This window comes from Harmonia axyridis, chromosome 5 (assembly GCF_914767665.1).
Source record: "Harmonia axyridis chromosome 5, icHarAxyr1.1, whole genome shotgun sequence".
Classification (NCBI taxonomy): domain Eukaryota; kingdom Metazoa; phylum Arthropoda; class Insecta; order Coleoptera; family Coccinellidae; genus Harmonia; species Harmonia axyridis.
Genome location: NC_059505.1, coordinates 28,045,162 through 28,063,945, shown reverse-complemented (window position 1 = coordinate 28,063,945; position 18,784 = coordinate 28,045,162). Strand labels below are relative to the sequence as shown.

At 38.4% G+C, this 18,784-nt stretch overlaps 1 protein-coding gene and 7 non-coding genes across 14 annotated transcripts in view; 1 reads left to right on the top strand and 7 right to left on the bottom strand.

The window, feature by feature from the left end:
- Positions 1-18,784, top strand: part of LOC123679897 (calmodulin-binding transcription activator 2) — a 274,862-nt gene that overhangs the window by 162,482 nt on the left and 93,596 nt on the right. The window lies entirely within an intron of this gene.
- On the bottom strand, positions 11,943-12,015 carry Trnaa-agc. The gene has a single exon. It is a non-coding gene; the product is annotated as a tRNA-Ala (tRNA).
- On the bottom strand, positions 12,105-12,177 carry Trnaa-agc. The gene has a single exon. It is a non-coding gene; the product is annotated as a tRNA-Ala (tRNA).
- Trnaa-agc lies at positions 12,267-12,339 on the bottom strand. Its single transcript has one exon. It is a non-coding gene; the product is annotated as a tRNA-Ala (tRNA).
- Trnaa-agc lies at positions 16,619-16,691 on the bottom strand. Its single transcript has one exon. It is a non-coding gene; the product is annotated as a tRNA-Ala (tRNA).
- Trnaa-agc lies at positions 16,779-16,851 on the bottom strand. Its single transcript has one exon. It is a non-coding gene; the product is annotated as a tRNA-Ala (tRNA).
- On the bottom strand, positions 16,939-17,011 carry Trnaa-agc. Its single transcript has one exon. It is a non-coding gene; the product is annotated as a tRNA-Ala (tRNA).
- Positions 17,086-17,158, bottom strand: Trnaa-agc. Its single transcript has one exon. It is a non-coding gene; the product is annotated as a tRNA-Ala (tRNA).

Sequence of the window (18,784 nt, the reverse complement as noted above, 5' to 3'; positions counted from 1 at the left end):
ATGTTGATGTCTTCGTCCGATTCACAAACACCTCAAACTTAAGACCCTATATTATGCAAGTCTTCAGTCTCCGGTCATAAACATCCACTTAATGCCCTTGACCCATAAACAACCATTAAACATCGAAACAGTATGGTACGGTGACATTCCGAAGGCATTTCATAAATATTATCGCTCGCTGCATCATCATGGAGATTATACGGTTCATCCTTTCCACCGTACCATTCATTATAAAGGGCGAAACTTAATTAACCGCTACATAATCCAGCTACCACACTAATAGACTAACCTCGAGTGGTATTTATTCCGTCAATAGCCGACCCGTACCGCTTATTAGCCACGATCGTAATCGATTATTTCATTTCGGAAACGGTTACTTCATCACGTACCCCCAAAGTCAGGTCTCGACCATTTGTTATGGAAAATCACACCGATAAAAGGCGGCAAGGGTAGCGTGCAAGTGTGCGTTATGGTCTGCCCGCAGCCTGTGTGGCCCAAGTTTCGACCCCAAACTTGGATTTCTATTCAGCGAGACGGCTCGTCTCCGCGTTTTTATTGAATTGATTCTTTGGCGTTCCATCCCGTTGTGTTCGGGGAATGATTTCATTGTGGTTCTGGTTACTTTTGTTCGGGATCTGGTCTTCTGTTTGTTTAGAAGGAAAGTGATTAATTCGTTTTGAGGGTTTTACCGCAATTGGATAGTTGGCAGTCTTGGAAGAATGAGGAAAGAACTGACGAGAAATCAACAGTTTCTGAGGTCTTCAACAAGAAGCCCTCAAAAGCTGCTGATATTCGACCCTTGAAGACCACACAACTGAATATACATATATAATTATGTTTTTTATGCTGGAATCGTCGTTTTTAAAACAAAAACTCTATTTGCAAGGAATAACAGAAGCTCGCTACTTAATTAAGACCAACTGTAATTCACTGTATCTTATTATCTTATTCACTGACTGAATAACAACATAATGGGTTATTCAAAACATTATCCACACATACTAACTGACATAGAACACATATAGTATAACAAGTAGTAAATGATTGAAATTTGGAAAAAAAAACGAAGGGTTTACAATTTTCATTTTATCATGTGTTTGTCCATCACGATTATGTATACACTCCTCAACACATCTCGGCATTGATGCAATAAGATGGTCTATTTCTTCTTGAGAAATACTATCCCAAGCTACCTGTACTTCATGTCTCAGAGCCGTCAAAGTCCGCCGGGGCTGGTGTAAATTTCCAAGTTCTATCCATGATGTCCCAAATATGCTCTATGGGCAAAAGATCGGGGGATCTGGGCGGCCATGGCAAAAGATTCACATGGGTCGCTTCGAAAAAGTTTAAACTAACTCTGGCAACATGAGGTCGGGCATTATCTTGCTGAAATATTGGATTCTTGAGCCGGTTAAGGCAAAGGAGATCATATGGCTTCACTATTTCTTGAAAGTAACGCAGCACTGTCATGTTACCTCGAATGAAGACTAAAGGTGACCTGCTTGTATGTACAATAGCACCCCATATCATAAAGCCTACTGTCCGGTGTACATGACGCTCAACATCAAACTGAGGTTCACGTCTTTCTCCTCGACGTCGTCTGGCCCTTCTTTGGCCATCATGTGCATCCATGGAGAATCGAGATTCCTCAAAAAAGACAACTTGATGCCACTCCACATTCCAATGTTGACGTTCTCTGCACCACTCTAATCGTTGCCACTGATGCTCAACAGTCAGAGGTAACACAAGATGAGATAGATAATGTTGCATTTCAAAAGACCTTATCCGGCGGTAAACCGTTCGGACAGTTCCAAGATGGCCTTGTTCTCCTAACCACTCATCAGCCAAAGATCGAGCTGTCGCAAATGAATCTTTAATGGCCATAAGTCTTAGACGTCGATCATGAACTTCATTTGTTCCCCTCGATGTCCAGTGCCTACTCTTCTTTGATTTTGGGCATTAGCAAACCACGTTTGACAACATTTCATAACAGTAGTTGGATTACGATTGGACATCGTTCGACGTCCTAGGATATTTAGTTGACTTCGTTCATCATAGACACAAAATCATAGGTTTTGGAAAAGTTTACTTCATGACATCTAAGCATCTTCATAGAAACTTATTTCGAAGTCTGTCATCTAGCCTGTTGTATAGAAATATACGTCCTTGATGCCCTTCATTAACTTCATCTATGTCAGTCTGAGCTCAGCCATCCAGAGACTCAACTATGTTCATCTTCAACAAACTCATTCACTCATTAAACTGCTGAAATTTCCATGCAGAATATATTCATATTAACTCGTTTCCATGTTTATGCTGTGAGTACATCTTCTCCCTTTATGCCTACGTCTTGATACGATCCTCTTAACCTCAATGATATACAAGAAAAAATTAAGCAAACGCGAAAATATTTCGACTTCATTAAAGTCAGTTAATAATGTGAAAGTTTGATTTTATTATCATTACTAAGAATGTTCAATAGTTTAATAAGAATTATTACACAAGTGCAATAAACTTCTCAATTTGTTCATTCATTCAACAAAATTTTATTCAGGATTGGAAATATTGGAAAAGTGCGCTATTAGAATTTGCCTTTACCCTTCAATTCCTTATTTCTGTTAGGACTAGAATTCTTCTTCAGCTATTAGTTGATTATTTTATATCAAAAATTTTGGTCAGATCACTATCGACATAATTGACGAAGTCATCTCCAACTGGCGTAGACTAAAGAATATTTCAACATCGAAAAATACCTAAATAGAAAAAATGTTGCAATATCACGAATCTAACTGTCAAATATAAATCCCAGGAAATAAATCGAAAACTATTCACGAAACCAGCACACGTACGAAAAGACGAACTGAAGTCGACATCATTCTCAGCGTGAGAACAAGACTTGATACGTCCGCAATCTCACGCAATACGCCTTTTAAATACTAGGCCGTCACGAAACCTCGTTGTTTAAAAATTTCAAAGGCGTCCACATAATTCAGCAACGAAAACAAACATCATTCTTACTTCACAAGGTAAATAATGGCGACTGCTATCGAACGTCAAGAACGGCTCGGTTTAACCGTGGGGGTGGCGAACCGTTTGAAATCTGTAAATCAGAATCTCCGATCTGGCATCAGTGCGTGAGGAGAAACACGCCACAAATGAGTCAAAAGCTGACATAACAAATATGGGGGGTGCGAAAGATTTAAATTCTCGCGTTTGCAACAGGTTTTAGAGGTAGAAAGTTTTTTTTAAGTGAATAGGTATTTTCTCCCCCCTGTGTTGGTACGTATTTAGGCTGTCTTTATTTTTCACCGAAGGCAGGGGATATAGGTTAATCCCTGTATTATTCAAATATATGTGGCTCACGTGATATCGTCAGCCTTCAATATTATTGTAGCTTTGCATTATTCGAATAGTAATGGAGATTTGCCGTGGTACTATTTGTATATTGACTGAATGGAATGGTTATTCAAGAGAATTAATTAATTTGCATCGGTTTCTTGCTTGCCCGAGAGATGGCGTCATGGGCTGTGTATCTCTCGGATAATCGGAACCGCATGGAATACAAGCCCAACCGTTCGACGGCTTAATCGACATCCTCCGATATGCAGATGAAAACTATATTTGACTAACTAATGTTAATTATATAATTATCAGGGATTCTGGGATGAATCACCACAATTCCTTGAGAAAGGGGGCTCCTTGGAAATTGGCTGAGTACTCCTCGCCAAAAGCTAGACCTTTCCATTACTTCTCCAGGCCAAATTATATTTCTCAGAAGCATTGAGCGTATGCGAATTGGGAGAACTACTTATGTTCTGTGTAAGCTTGTGGCTGTTGTATCCTATCTACACTTCAAAGGTAGACTATTAATCGGCAGGAAAAATTGGATGCAATTTCAATGATAACATCATGTCTAACTATGTGATCAATTATTTGATTACAGCAAAATATAACTTTGCCCTTCTACACATAAAAATACTTGTTGTACATTAATTATAATTGTTGTACATTAATTTACACATATTAATATTAACCATTAAGATTCCTCTTATTATATGAAACATTTTTTTCATTTACCATTTTACCAGATTTGGTACAGGTGAAAAGATACAAGCAATAAAAAAAAAGTGTTTCCGTTGTAGCTTCAATATAACCTTCAGAATGAAATGAATTTCAGTGTGAAATTATCTTGAAGTAGTTTTTTTTTCACTTCTACTAATGGTATCCAAGTTATAGCCTCCCCGATCCATAAAACTATATGAAATCAGCATAAAGAAAGTGATTAGAAATAATATAAAGCCACTATAAGAATATTCATTCATTTTAAAGAATAAAATTATTCCTCATTGTTTCTCACAAAACGCACCATTTAGTAGATTATCAAGATGGAATTAAATCAAATAAATGAAAAATTCGACAAACTACGCCTTAATTATGGATCTACCCCTTAGCAAGTAAATGCCTTGAAACAGCTTATGTTGGAGCACTTCATTCACACACTCTGTAATTTTGAAGCTATCCATGGGAAAAGCTACATGACTTTTGCATTGTGGTTTCAGAAGTTGCCATGAATGTCTACAGGAAGGACTAGGATTCTCTATTTATGTCATTTTGGTGTCAAAATACTTGAGCCCGAATATATTGAGAATGTAGGAAAACTGGAGGTTCCTATATTTTGAAATGTTTTCTACCTCTTTTATGCGCATTTGTTATTTTGAATTGCTACATTGATTGAGTATTGTTGTCTCCATATCCTTATCGACTAATAAAATATCAAATCTATTTTGTCATGGAGAACCGTACGATCCCATTACAGTTTATAGGGATCGTTCTCCAATGGTCTCCGGTCGGTACTTGTACTAAGATAGTTCTTGATGAAGTACCTTCCCTACTTCATCGTGTCTCTTCTTATATTCATTTCCTGCAACTATTTGACATCCACCCGTGTTATGTTGGATTGTTTAGTTTGTTGGACACTTATATTGGCATCGATCGTCACTGATAGTAGAATTCTTTATGATATGCCTACAGTAATTTCTAGTTAAGATCACTTGATCTTGGATGGCTTCCTGAATACATTCCACCTGATGTGAGCCAATAGTTCAACGCTTCGTTGTCGACATGATTCTGGTTGAACTCGTTGAAACGTTTTCTATGCAGTTCTCTGCATATCTGCAGTTTTTCTAGGGTTTTCTGGCGGTGGTATGAAATAATATGGTCTTGGTTTTGTAATAGCGGTAAGTGTTAGTCGAAATAAATAGATCGTAGATGTCATACAATAAACTTAGGTATTTGTGAACATAATGCCATCGGAATATTAGTCGATTTGTATATGCATCATAACGGTTTTCTCTATTAAACATGTCAGCTTACGAGCTAAATTCTCGTCATTTGCGGGAAGTTTTAATTTTCTGCTTTAATATAGAGAAATCTGCCGCTGAGACTCATCGAATGAACGTGCTGAGAATGGTTTCAACGCTTCAAGAACGGTGATTTGACGTCGAAGAGCAGCATGGAGGTGGAAGAGAGAAGGTTATCGAAGACGCAGAATTGGAGGCATTACTTGATCACGACTCAAACGCAACAAGAATTGGCATGATCATTGGGGGTGACGCAAAAAGTGATGCAAAAAGCCAAAAAGACGACTGAAAGGCATGAAATGATTTAGAAACAAGGAAATTGACTACCGTACGAGTTGAAGCCAAGAGATGTTGAACGGCGTTTGTTTGTGAATAGCTGCATGCTAGGCAAAGACGGAAGGGGTTTCTGCATCGCATTTTTTTTTATACGCATCTCTCGGGAAAAGACTGAGCTTATAACGCCATTTCAAGCGCCCCGAGATGAATTTAGAAGAAATCGGTTTGTGCGTGTCTCAAACTGCTGTAAATTGTAACCAAGGGGGAATACATCTTGAGGTAGGGTATTCCATAGCCTTGCAGTTCGGTAAAGAAAAGCCTTCTGATACACCGATGTCCTAGCTGTAGAAAGATGCACGACAAACTGGTGACTATTATCGGCTAGCCTTGTTCGTCGATCAAATTGAGCCCCTGGTGGAATCATGGAGGCAATGGCAGCAGAACACCTTCCGTGGTAGTATCTGTAAAAAAGGCATTGTGACTGGAAACAAAAAGTGGATTTATTGCGATAACCCAAGTGCAGAAAATTATGGGGATATCCCGGGCATGTTTCCACGTCGACGACCAAACCGACTATTCACGTTTCCAAGATCTTGCTCAGTATTTGGTGGGATCAGCTCGGCGTAGTGTAATAAGAGTTATTGAAACCGACTAACAATCACAGGCGATCGAACGCATTTAATGCGTTTGTGCCGAGCATTGAAAGACAAACGGTCGAATGAAAATGCTCAATCCCATGTTGCGAAAGTGGTCAAGACATACTTGGAAACAACGTTGAAATGGTGAGTCCTACCTCACCCGTCGTATTCTCTAGACATTGCTCCCTCGGACTATCACTTGTTTCGATCAATGGTACTCGACCTGGCTGACCAGCACTTCCGGTCTTATGAAGAAGTAAAAAATTGGATCGATTCGTGGATCGCTTCAAAAGATGCGGGATTCGTACGCTGCCCAAAATATGGGAGAAAGTAGTGACCAGCAATGGACCATACTTTGAATCATAAATGTATAACCAGTTTTTCGAAATAAAGCCTCAAATTTCAGAAAAAAACGGCGGAAGCAAAGTTGTACGCCTTGTGTCATCAAAACTGGAACGAGTAATGGATATAGTACTTAGGAAGGTAGTGAAGTTTATTGAAAATTTATTGACCGAATCGTAAATAGTGCGTAGTAGCACAATAGATCTTCAGGACAAAGTGAGTTACACATGGTATAATTGCCCCTTTTATAATCTTATCTGATCTAATCTGGCGCTCACTTCTGATTCACCTAGGAAATATTCGTCTTAGGACATTTCAAGCAGTTCCTATTGAACTAGCAGCTAATGTATCTTGTGGAAATATTGATTTTCAAGTCTTGATAATTGGACAAAACTCTGGTCTTCATATAGTTCTAGAGGTGTTGATTTATCTGCTTCACACAATGTTTTGTAGACCTCTGCTTTACTTGCCTATTACATATTATCAAAACTGGAACAAGTCATAAATAGTACCTAGAAAGTAAAGTTTATTGAAACTTTTCTATCTGACTTGTTAACAGTGCGTGGTAGCACAATATGTAAATCTTTCGGACCAAGTGAGTTACACTTGGTTTTATTGCCACTCTTATAATCTTATCTGATCTAATCTGGCGTTCACTTCTAGTTCAGCTAGGAAATATTCGTCTTAGGACATTTGAAAATTTCAAGCAGTTTCTATTGAACTAGCATCTTTTGTATCTTGTGGAAATATTAATTTCCAATTCTTGATAATTCGACAAACCTCTGAGATTCGAACATCGTTTCCCCAGCACATCACAAAACGCCCGAAGCCGTCCTAAAAACCATAAAAGTTCACATCCCCACGTACATAAACGGATTCATCAGACTGCATAAATCTAAAATAACAGTTTCCACAGGGACTGAACATTTCGACTTCGGGTGAGACGTCGCAGACGACACGGGCAACATCAAGTTCCTGAAAGTGCAATTTCCACAGCGATTCCCGCCGTGATCTATTGTTTCTTATGTAAGATCGTATTTATAAACGGCGCTCCTTTACTGTCGGAAATTTGGCACGCTCCAAGGAATTATCTCCATTTATCGCGGAATAAATTATTTAGACTGAGCTGAGATAATTAGCGCGATCGGAGGGGGGGATTATGGCCGAGATCAGGAAAAGCGCAAAGTTTCCGCTCGGAATGAGACGGCTAGATGTGTCCCCCCCCACCCCGGTCCGGGAGATGAAAAAGGCCCTTTCCGTTCCGTGACAGCCAATGACCTCCTCTCCCCCCCTCCTCGCGGATATTTCGGCAATTTGCGGGGGGTTGAGGGGGTTGAGTTTTGGGAGAGAGAGATCCGTTTCGCTACGTTTAATCTCAGCATCGATGGGAATGAATTAATTCGGGTGGAAATACGCCGGAAAATGGATTCTTATTCCGCGTTTGCTAATTTGAAGTAGGCCTAGTTTTGACGTTGAATATTTGCCGATCTGGCAATGTGAAATTGAAATGTTTTGAGTTTTCTGCACTCTGATTGTGGGACACCGTAGGAAGGAAAGTGGTTGGAGCCTCGGTAAGGCCGAAAGATTTTCTGATTGCTTAGGACTGCTCAATTACTAGTGTTGTGTCTGGAGGGCAATGAGACCCAGCGACACGGCTTACACAGAACACATTTTTTTTTCTGAACTTCCTAATACCACCACCGTAATAGCCCGCGACATCCAGACCTTCGTAATTTTATGAAAGTTTTTCTATGCATGTCTCCTACAGAGGTGAAGATGACTTGCTATTTTGGTTATGGTTACTTTGGCAGGTAACATGTAGTAAAAGTGTACAAAATAGTACCTGAAATTCGTTAAAGTATAAAGCTCAATTTTTTTATAATATTTTTGTAGGATTTCACATATGCCTACTTATGCGTTTAATCCCTGGCACACACACCGGACTCATCAGTGTGACTTTGGTATATTCGTGTGTGCCGTGTCACAGACGCTTGGGGAATTTATTATTATCGGGAGCCGCCGGGACTCGAACCCGGCACCTTGTGAGTGAGCCTACCCTCTTAGCCTCTAGGCCACCGATTGCTGTGTTTATTGTTGCTATGTGGAGCTTTATGAGAAGCCGCCACATGACTCCCTCCCCAGTGACGGAGGAACGAAACTCATGAGTGTTACGAGGTCATTGGTGCAGCCGGGTGATTGCCGCCTAATCAGAGCTGCATCTCGCGGCATCGAGCGGACGGTGAATGCCGCCTATTCAGGTCCGCTATACCGCGGCAGACCAAGGAGCACGTATTGCACGTCATGGGAATGGGCGTCTAGAGTTTCGTTGGAAATCGCAGATATATGGGAGCTACGCATCAACCTTCTGCTTTCCAGGACACATCGTTAAGACGGCCATTCCCATCACGTCGGGGTCACCAATGTAGCATTTCACATATGCCTACTTATGCGTTTCGTCCCTGGCACACACACCGGACTCATCAGTGTGACTTTGGTATATTTGTGTGTGCCGTGTCACAGACGCTTGGGGAATTTATTATCATCGGGAGCCGCCGGGACTCGAACCCGGCACCTTGTCGCATCTCGGTGAGTGAGTCTACCCTCTTAGCCTCTAGGCCACCGATTGCTGTGTTTATTGTTGCTATGTGGAACTTTATGAGAAGCCGCCACATTTTCTTCTGGATAACCTGAGAAAACTTGTCATCCATTGCCAAACACTTATGACAGTTGCTACCTTCTGCCAGACATTCGTGGAAAAACTTTAATCTTTTATAAAATAACGAAGGTTTAGCCCTCTTAGACTATTGCCATATCACACAGAATACATCCTAATACCACCGTTATAACACTTCACGCAATAAGTCCCTTGCCCAGCCAATAATTATTAATAATAATTTTTCAATTCCTTTTTTGTAGAAATATTCGTCCTTGCTTCCAAAATAGGCTTCAACCTCTGTTTAGAATTAGTATCATCAGTTTGAACTCTACCATACTTTGCCTATGGGTTCCATAGATTTTTCTAGAAACTCTAGCGCCGTGTGCAACCAACCTCACTTGAAACCACTTGACACCCTTCGAATCTATGCAGGAACGCAAGTTATCAGTCAATTATACAGCCCACTAGCGTAAGCATATTTATGTAACCATCAGAAGTGAATATAATATTCGTAAACGAATAGCGTTTTATATCGAAACATTAAATTGAGAAAATACCCAACAACTTCTACAATCACTTATTTATTTATGGCAAATGTGTTTCCCTGGAGCACCTTCTAACCGCAGAACAAACAAATTTTGTGATAACAAGTGTTGTTTCTTTAGATGAAGATTAAACTCGATTTTTTTCTGTAAATAAAATTCGAATTTTTATGTTTACCTAGTACATACTGAATATAAAACTACAGGGAAGTATGAATTAAAAAATATCTCTAAAAATTCTGATGTAATTTATTGAATAACCATAAAGTATTACCTCAACGTCATCAATAGATATTTTTATACTCTCATTGCTAACAAGAAATTTAACATGGATGATAACTTTCAAGACAATGTAAGGAAGCAACGAAGAGAGAAATACCTCCGAAGTAACGCTTTCTCAGAATAAGAAAAATCGAACCTGAAAAAAGTCTATTGATTTCTGAACAGCCTTGAAGGCAGTAACTCACCATCCTGGTTTTTGAATCCCGAAGTGAGCAAATTAAAATCATTAATCCGATTTAATTTCGGTTCAACTAACTATTCGAAGTTAATCGAGTAATTGCGCCATTCGAGAGGTTACTGAAAACTTTTCTGAACTTAATTCGTCCGTTTGAATGATCTTTGAGGGCTATATCTTATTCGGTAATTGAATTTTCGCCCAGCTGTCTTTTGAATCAAACGGAAATATGTTATTGCTGGATTCGATTGACATCAGACCTCTACCTTTATTTATTAGTTTTGCCCTGGGAAGTTGTCAAGAGGAAAATTGTAATTATTGGTTGTATGCTAACTGTATGATGAACAAGTACATAATTCAATAAATCCGGGGCCTTGCGCACAGATGGCACCTTCAGTGTCATACCAATATCAACATTTTGGAAGAGTGAGTTGAGTCTGGATCGAGATATTGACTGTTAAGTGGCGATACATTTGTTGTTGTTTGAAAATTGGACGAAACACTGTTTTCTGATGGAAAAAATTATTGTTCTAGGAAAGCAATTGCTTGATAGGTATCATTCTAACTCTGCTAAATCGACAACAACGGATGAAAGGTGGTTGTCTTACCTTAAACGAGTCGAAGAACCACCGATGATGCTGAACGCTCTGGTCGACTGAATCCGGCAGGTGCGTCAGAAAACATCAAAAAAGTACCAACGCGAAATGGATCTTGGCGATCGTAAAAAGTGTGCAAGATATTCCATGTTCATGAGAAACCTCGTCATGAGTGCCACTCTTGCTCAGCGTTGATCAAAAACAACAACGCATCGTTGATTCAGAACAATGTTTGGAGCTGTTTAAGTGGAATAAACAATATTTTTTGCGTCGATATGTTACAGAAGATGAAACATGGATTCATAACTACACTCCTCAGTCAGAGATAGCGTTAACTGAGAGGAATACAGTCGGTAAACCGTCCAATGTTACCAAAATGTCAAACATCAGCTGGCAAGTTTATGTCATATGTATTTTAGGACGTGGATGGTATATGATTCATTGACTTTCTTGACAAAGATGAAACCATCAACAGTGAATATTACATAACGTTATCGATTGAGTGTAGAAATAGAGATAAAACATCGACATAAAAATCTCTTGTACCAAAATAATGGTCTTTTCCACAAATCGAGGGAAGTATGGTTGATTTGATCAAATGGCGCTTCCAACTGCTTGACCATCATTTTCCAGATTTGGCCCCCAGTGATTACTCATAAGATAATTCTAAAGAAAGGAATTTGGCTGTAATGAAGAAGTGATTGCGAGGTTGAAACTTTTTACAAAAAAGGTATTGAAAACTAAGAGGAGCTTTGGAGAACATATCACTATTGAAGGTGACTGTTGACGAATAATGTCAATTTGTTTTTTAAGAAAAAAAGTGATTTTTTGGTTGGGCTGGGACTCATTTAGCAGAGAGAGCTGAGCACTTACTACCCGATCAGAATAACCATAACAATTTTCATCGAAGGTACATCAGATCAGTAGAATGTAAGAAGAGAATAAAAAAAGAAAACCTTTTTGATGGTATCACCTACGCCCAACTGCTGAATCACATCAAATTTCATCAAAATCATATAAGAAGTTGAAATTTGAACCAGTTATAAGAATGTGAGATGATTTTTCAAAAAAAAACTGGAGGCGCCGGGCATCGATCCCGGTACCTCTCGCATGCTAAGCGAGCGCTCTACCATCTGAGCTACGCCCCCTGATAGTTTTATAACGAATCAACTCTCTGAAAAATTACCCTGACCCAGTTCCTAAAACCAGTTCTCGAAAAAAATTTTCAAAAAAAATTTGGAGGCGCCGGGCATCGATCCCGGTACCTCTCGCATGCTAAGCGAGCGCTCTACCATCTGAGCTACGCCCCCTGATACTTTTATTGCAAATTAACTCTCTGAAAAATTACACTGACCCAGTTCCTAAAACCAGTTCTCAAAAAAAATTTTCAAACAAAATTTGGAGGCGCCGGGCATCGATCCCGGTACCTCTCGCATGCTAAGCGAGCGCTCTACCATCTGAGCTACGCCCCCTGATATGTATATGTAAAATTTTTGCATTCAAAAATATCAGTTGACCCAGAAACATTCGAATGAAAGTGAAAGCATATGAACTGGTCCCAAAACACATTGTGCATTACTTGGGCGTGTCATGGTCAAGAAATCGAGCAGATTGAAAGACCAATTTCAATCAAGTAAAACCAAGTTTATGAACACTCTTTCAAAATCAGTTATAAATATTCTTGTACAAATTGCTTAACACTTTGTTTTGGAGCACTCTCTTGTAATCAGATTTTGGGTAGTGATGAGTTCAATTTTTCGCTATCGTGGGAGTACAAGGATGAGAGGACAAAAAAGTTGTTGAGAATTGTCTGAAATGCATTTTATGATCGAGAATTTCAGAAACGGAGATCAAAAATGTTTTTCATGCTGTAAGTGATCACAATCACAACTTTATTACTATTCAATAAATGATAACAGGAATTTGGAATTAATTTAAGGTAATTCATATTATCTCGATGTCAAGACAAGTGAAATGAAAACATAAACTAAATCACTATGAATCATAACTTAATATAAAATAATAAAAAAATAAAGTTTTTTAATATTGAGAAACCTCCAGGCTTTATTTGATTTAATAATTTTCCGTCCAGGATCTAAGACACATGACACATCATATAGATTTGTCGCCTATTGCTGTAAGAGCAGTTCTAGAAAATTGTGTTTCAACAGGAGCTGAAGATGCTGGCGTTGATAAAATATCTTTGTTCATTTTGGACAAGTTTGGGAAGATATTTATGGACTACCAAAATCTACCAATAGATTTCATAGAAATGTGAGAAAACTACTAATAAATTCATACTGGCGAATGCTTCAGTCTCTCGGCGCTCGAAGAATTCCCTTTTTTAATCTAGAGATTGCAGAAATATATGCCGTGCGACGCGTGTATATCAAGCTCAAGTAATATCAAGTAGCTTGATATCAAGAAAAGCAATAAGTATCTAAAGTCAAGTCAAGCTAAAGTATGTAATTTTTCACGAGTTTGATTTTCAAATCAAGTAGTTGGTTAAACTGTCAAGCTACTTGGCTTGATGGATCCCTAACTGTATTACTATTATTCATAATAAATAACAGTCATGCTAATTTCTACTATAGCAATAAAGATTTTTAATACAGTAGAAATTGATTTAGAATCATAAAAACTATGAAAGACAAATTGAAGATAAGAAGTTAGTTTGAACAAGTGCAGATAAAGGTGATACCAATCGTAGTTATAAAGGAGGGTACATAGAAAAAAGCGGAATAGTTTCAGATATCTCCTCATAATTTCGAAATCATCAAAAGAACTACTAATAATATAGTGGAAATCAGAATAACTCGTATGTAATATCAAGTGGATTTCCACCAAGTAACGACCGAAGGATACAAATATTACTATATCAAAGCTATTTCAACCTTGAGTATTGGGGTCAAAGACCCATCAAATCCGGGTTACTAAGACTCGCCTCAACGACCACAAACCACACTCAAGTCCCCGCATAAAAAAATCCTCCACATCCCACCCCAATCTGTTCAACGATCCGCAGACTCCAATGTATACAAGAGGGCCGAGATAACAGCGTCACATAGTTCCGCGATTTCATGCCGACCCCCTTCGCACAATAACGAAACTTCTCGCAATATGATATTCCGCTAAGTATATTGAATATTCAGGGACACATGTAAATTCGGGCCCGTAACGATCGGGGGCGGTCGGGCGAGAGGCGCCTCGAGAATCGACTTATAAGAATAGTAATAACGCGAATGTTTGGGGCTTCCGGTCGGTATCGCTACGAATCAGCGGTTTTCGATGCTTATTGGGGTCGTCCGGTCGCCCTTGTTTCTCCTCACCCGTTTTCCTTTCATCTCGCCGACTTCGTTCGGTCTCCGCCTCGGATTGTTTCCGCACGAGATCGAAATATGTTATTTCGAAGGGGATGCTTTTGTTGGGATCGAAATCTGGTCGAGGCTCTTTCGGGGGAAGGGGTGGGAGGTGCTGGACTTATAAGGGGTGTTTTTTCCAGAGCTTGAAAACTTTAAATAATAATACAAGATAGAAATATTTTCGGAATGAATTTTCTCCATTTCAGTATCGTAATGAGTTCATTACAGTTCTAAAAACAGTGCTGTTATGAACTCATTATAGCATCGTATTCAGATATATTTTCCGTTTAGTGGTTGTCTATACTGACTTCCAATCCTATCAAAATTCAACACACGTCAATTGTCAATATAATATAATTTGAATATAGTGAAATGATTTGCAACATTATTCGCAAATCCTCTTCATTAAGGTGGTGTTAAATCGATATCATCAGACATAATTCACGAATTCAATGTGTAATTGTAAGTTATTTCATAATTCGAAACGTACGATTCATATTCAAATTCCGTAATCTGTCAATTTCCGTAACAGTCACATCAATTGCCAAGATACAATACAAAAGTGACTAGGATATACAATCTGAATTTTTCATTGAATTTCGACAATATTTCACCAAACTTGACTGAAATAGAGAAAATATCGTCTAATACTCGTTGCAGAAGGCAATTCCAACACTCATGCGTTCCAAAACTCGCTCCTTCGTCGCTCGTTTTCGAATTCCGCATTGGTGTTGGAATAGGAGCCCATTCTGCAACTTGTTTTAGAATATACTAGTCTATCATTATATTCTGGCAGATATTTTCATGGCATTCATTTTTTAAATATGGCTGTTTAACCGCGGTTAACAGTTACATAGTTCATTCGAACAGTCCAATTTTTCACTACTTTTCCTAATAGATCTGGCCTTATGGCAAAGGATTCACGGCTTGACTTGATATTCAAGCTACTTGACTTGAGCTAGACTTGAAATCAACTCAAGTTTCAAGTCACGTAGTAGTTTTTCAATGTCAATTCAAGTATTCATTTATTAAGTATTTGACTTAACATCGAAAACTACTATTTAACTTGATATTCAAGCTACTTGACTTGAGCTTGGCTTGAAATCAACTCAAGTTCAAGTCAAGTAGTTTTTCGATTTTAAGTCATGTACAGGGTGGGCAAATTTCGATGTTTTAGCACTACAACTTTTGAACCAGAGGAGATAGACAAAATCTGATACCCACTTCTCGATCTCTTCTTCTGAGAAACTAACAAGGGTAGTATTCATTTTTGGCCACCTTCTTTTGTTTTCGAGTTATAAGCGAAAATTGGAAAGATGGCGATATCGAAAAACATTTATATCTCCGCTAATACTGAGGATAGAGCTCTGAAATTAAAACATTATACAGGCACTTTTTCACGTAGAATCCAGTGGCGTGCTCGTATTTTCAAAAGGGTTTTTAATTACGAAGCTATGACCCAAAGTTATGTTTTTTCAAATGGGAACACTAGATTTTTGTGCCATTTTCTGAATGCTTAATTTTTCCTGATTTCAAAAATATATAACATCGTATGATTCGTATCAGAATAAATAACAGAAAATGGTCAAAAACCTTTTTTTACTTAAGAGTCTCAATATTTCTATGGTTTCAACTGTTGATGAGCCTTTCTATAACAAGAGCAGTGTCCTTCCGTCAATCTGATTATTTCTATGCTTTTCACTTATTTCTACAAAATTCGAATCTACATTTATTTTATACAAATAGTTTCGAAAAGATAAACGAATTGGAAAAAGTTTCCTAGGTAGCTTGAACACAGTTTCAAATATTCATCTATTGAAATATTGAGAAGAGGTGTCGACTGTGCATTGTGCAATTGTTATCATTATTAGGTTAAATATTATTTCTTGTTTGTCCCTTCGTAATTAAAAGTTCAATCATATATGCATTGTTTCATATGCTGTTTAAAATGGATTGGTACTTGTGCGTATTGATTCTGGAGACCTATGTAAATAATCTCCTGATACATGCATCTCAATACAACTCTTTCGATTGAAAAATTCGATCTTGTGGTTTCTCCGTTATTTCCAAATCAATTTTTAGATAAAAAAATTTATAAAACATATCTAGATTCGAATTTTGTAGTAATATCCAATGCTTTGTTGGCGTAAACCAATGACTTAACATAGCTCCATAAAAAGTAATCGACAGGAGTCGTACAAATCAGGGGGCCAGTTGACAAGATCACTTCTAGAAATAAAGCTGTCACCAAATGTATTTTGAAATAACACGATGGTTAAGCGCACTAAGCTACGCTCCCTGATACTCATGTGAAGAATTCGCTCTTCAAAAAATTACGCTGACCCAGTTCCAAAAACCAGTTCTCAGAAGAATTTTCCAAAAAAAATTTTGGAGGCGCCGGGCATCGATCCCGGTACCTCTCGCATGCTAAGCGAGCGCTCTACCATCTGAGCTACGCCCCCTGATACCCCTTAAAAAATCAACTCTCTGAAAACTCACAGTGATCCAGTTCCTAAAACCAGTTCTCGAAAGAATTTTTCAAAAAATTTTGGAGGCGCCGGGCATCGATCCCGGTACCTCTCGCATGCTAAGCGAGCGCTCTACCATCTGAGCTACGCCCCCTGATACCCCTAAAAAAAATTAACTCGCTAAAAATTTACGCTAACCCAGTTCCAAAAACCAGTTCCCGAAAAAATTTTTCAAAAAACTTGGAGGCGCCGGGCATCGATCCCGGTACCTCTCGCATGCTAAGCGAGCGCTCTACCATCTGAGCTACGCCCCCTGATAATTCTCTAAAAAATTAACTCTCTAAAAATTTACGCTAACCCAGTTCCCGAAAGAATTTTTCAAAAAATTTGGAGGCGCCGGGCATCGATCCCGGTACCTCTCGCATGCTAAGCGAGCGCTCTACCATCTGAGCTACGCCCCCTGATATGGATATGTGAAGTTTTTGCTTTCAAAAATATAAATTGACACAGAAACATTTGAACGAAAGTGAAACTTTATGAACTGGTTCCAAAATACCAATGGCCCAGAAGTCGAGCAGGTCAACAGACCACTTCGACACCGAGTGAAACCAAGTTTATGAACACTCATTCAAAATAATTGGAAATTTGGTAAACACTTTGGTTTGGATCACTCTTTTGCTATCGGGTTTTGGTGATACATTTGGTACTTCGATCACATGTTGAGAGATTTCTAATAAACTCCGTCTTCCTTCATTAGACAGTTTGTAACCCTATATTTTTCCATTATGAACAGAACTGTCTTTGAGGTTGAAATTCTAAAGAGTTAGTTTGAAATATGTCGTGATATCTCATAAAAATCACTGTTTTATAATATCAAATTGAGGTCTCTTGTTAATTAATCGAAAATTCCCTGTACGTTCAGGCTTCGTTAGAACAGATTCTTGAAGAATTGAAGGAGATCCAATTTCTCATCTTATATGCTCAATCCTGCCACCTCTGTATCATAATCTGTTTGGGGACCTAAAGCATACACGCAATCACCATAATTTCTCATTAGATCATATGCACCCGTGATGATGGTTCCTGCTTATCCTGCGCTTAACTCTTGAGTGCATATCCGGTTCAGGACTTCAACTTAATTCACAACCCTTCAACTCGAGCTCCAGTCTTTCTCCCCTACAACAACTGAGTTATATCATTAGCTAATAGCACGTATCCTGGTGGTTGACCCAGACAATGAATGCATTTGGTAATAGAGTGGATGAAATAAAACAATGAAGTTTTGAAGTAACATAAATAATCTTATGGAAAAATGATGAATGTTGGCCTTCTAAAATAATATCAAAAAATGAGGAAAGCACTGACGTAAAGTAGGAGCTTTTGAGCGTTTATTCATTCATGAGCCAATTCAACCCTTGCAGAACAAAAATATATAATGGTAAATATATAATGGTATATACAGGGACTTCAAGGGTATGAATAAACGAGCATTCAAAAATTAGTGATTTTATGTACATAAATGATTCTGATCAAACTCAGAGGCGTGAAATTCTTATTCTCAAAAGTAACGCAAAATTTCAATTCGCTATTTGCAGCTCAGGTGGGACAGTACCTGAATGGTAGGTCCCAGATCATGTCTCCCTGTTCAAAAATCGATCTGTCTGAGTTTTTCCACGAATTCTGATTCGTTGTTGAGTTATTGAGGGTGAACACTTTCAAATGAGACATTAAAATCTCAGCCTGGTTGATTTGTAAATGAAAAAGTATTTCGAAAGTATTTCAAAAATATTGGTCTATCGCTACTCACCTTCGATGGCAGCACATTTCCCTCTATTTATCTTCTGGAATATTATAGTCACTTCATCATTGAATTGTAATACTTCATTGATTTGAAAAAAGTAACATCTGTTAAATCAAACTTTAACATTATGAGCTAAAGTCAATTAAGTTATAATGTTTTGACATTTGAGAAAACAAAACCTAAGGGTTAACCACGTGCCATTCTCGTGATCTGCTAAAGTTCAACTATTTCTCTCTCCTCAGCGTTTTTTAGATTCTACCCTGTTTCAGGATGAGTGACGCAATCT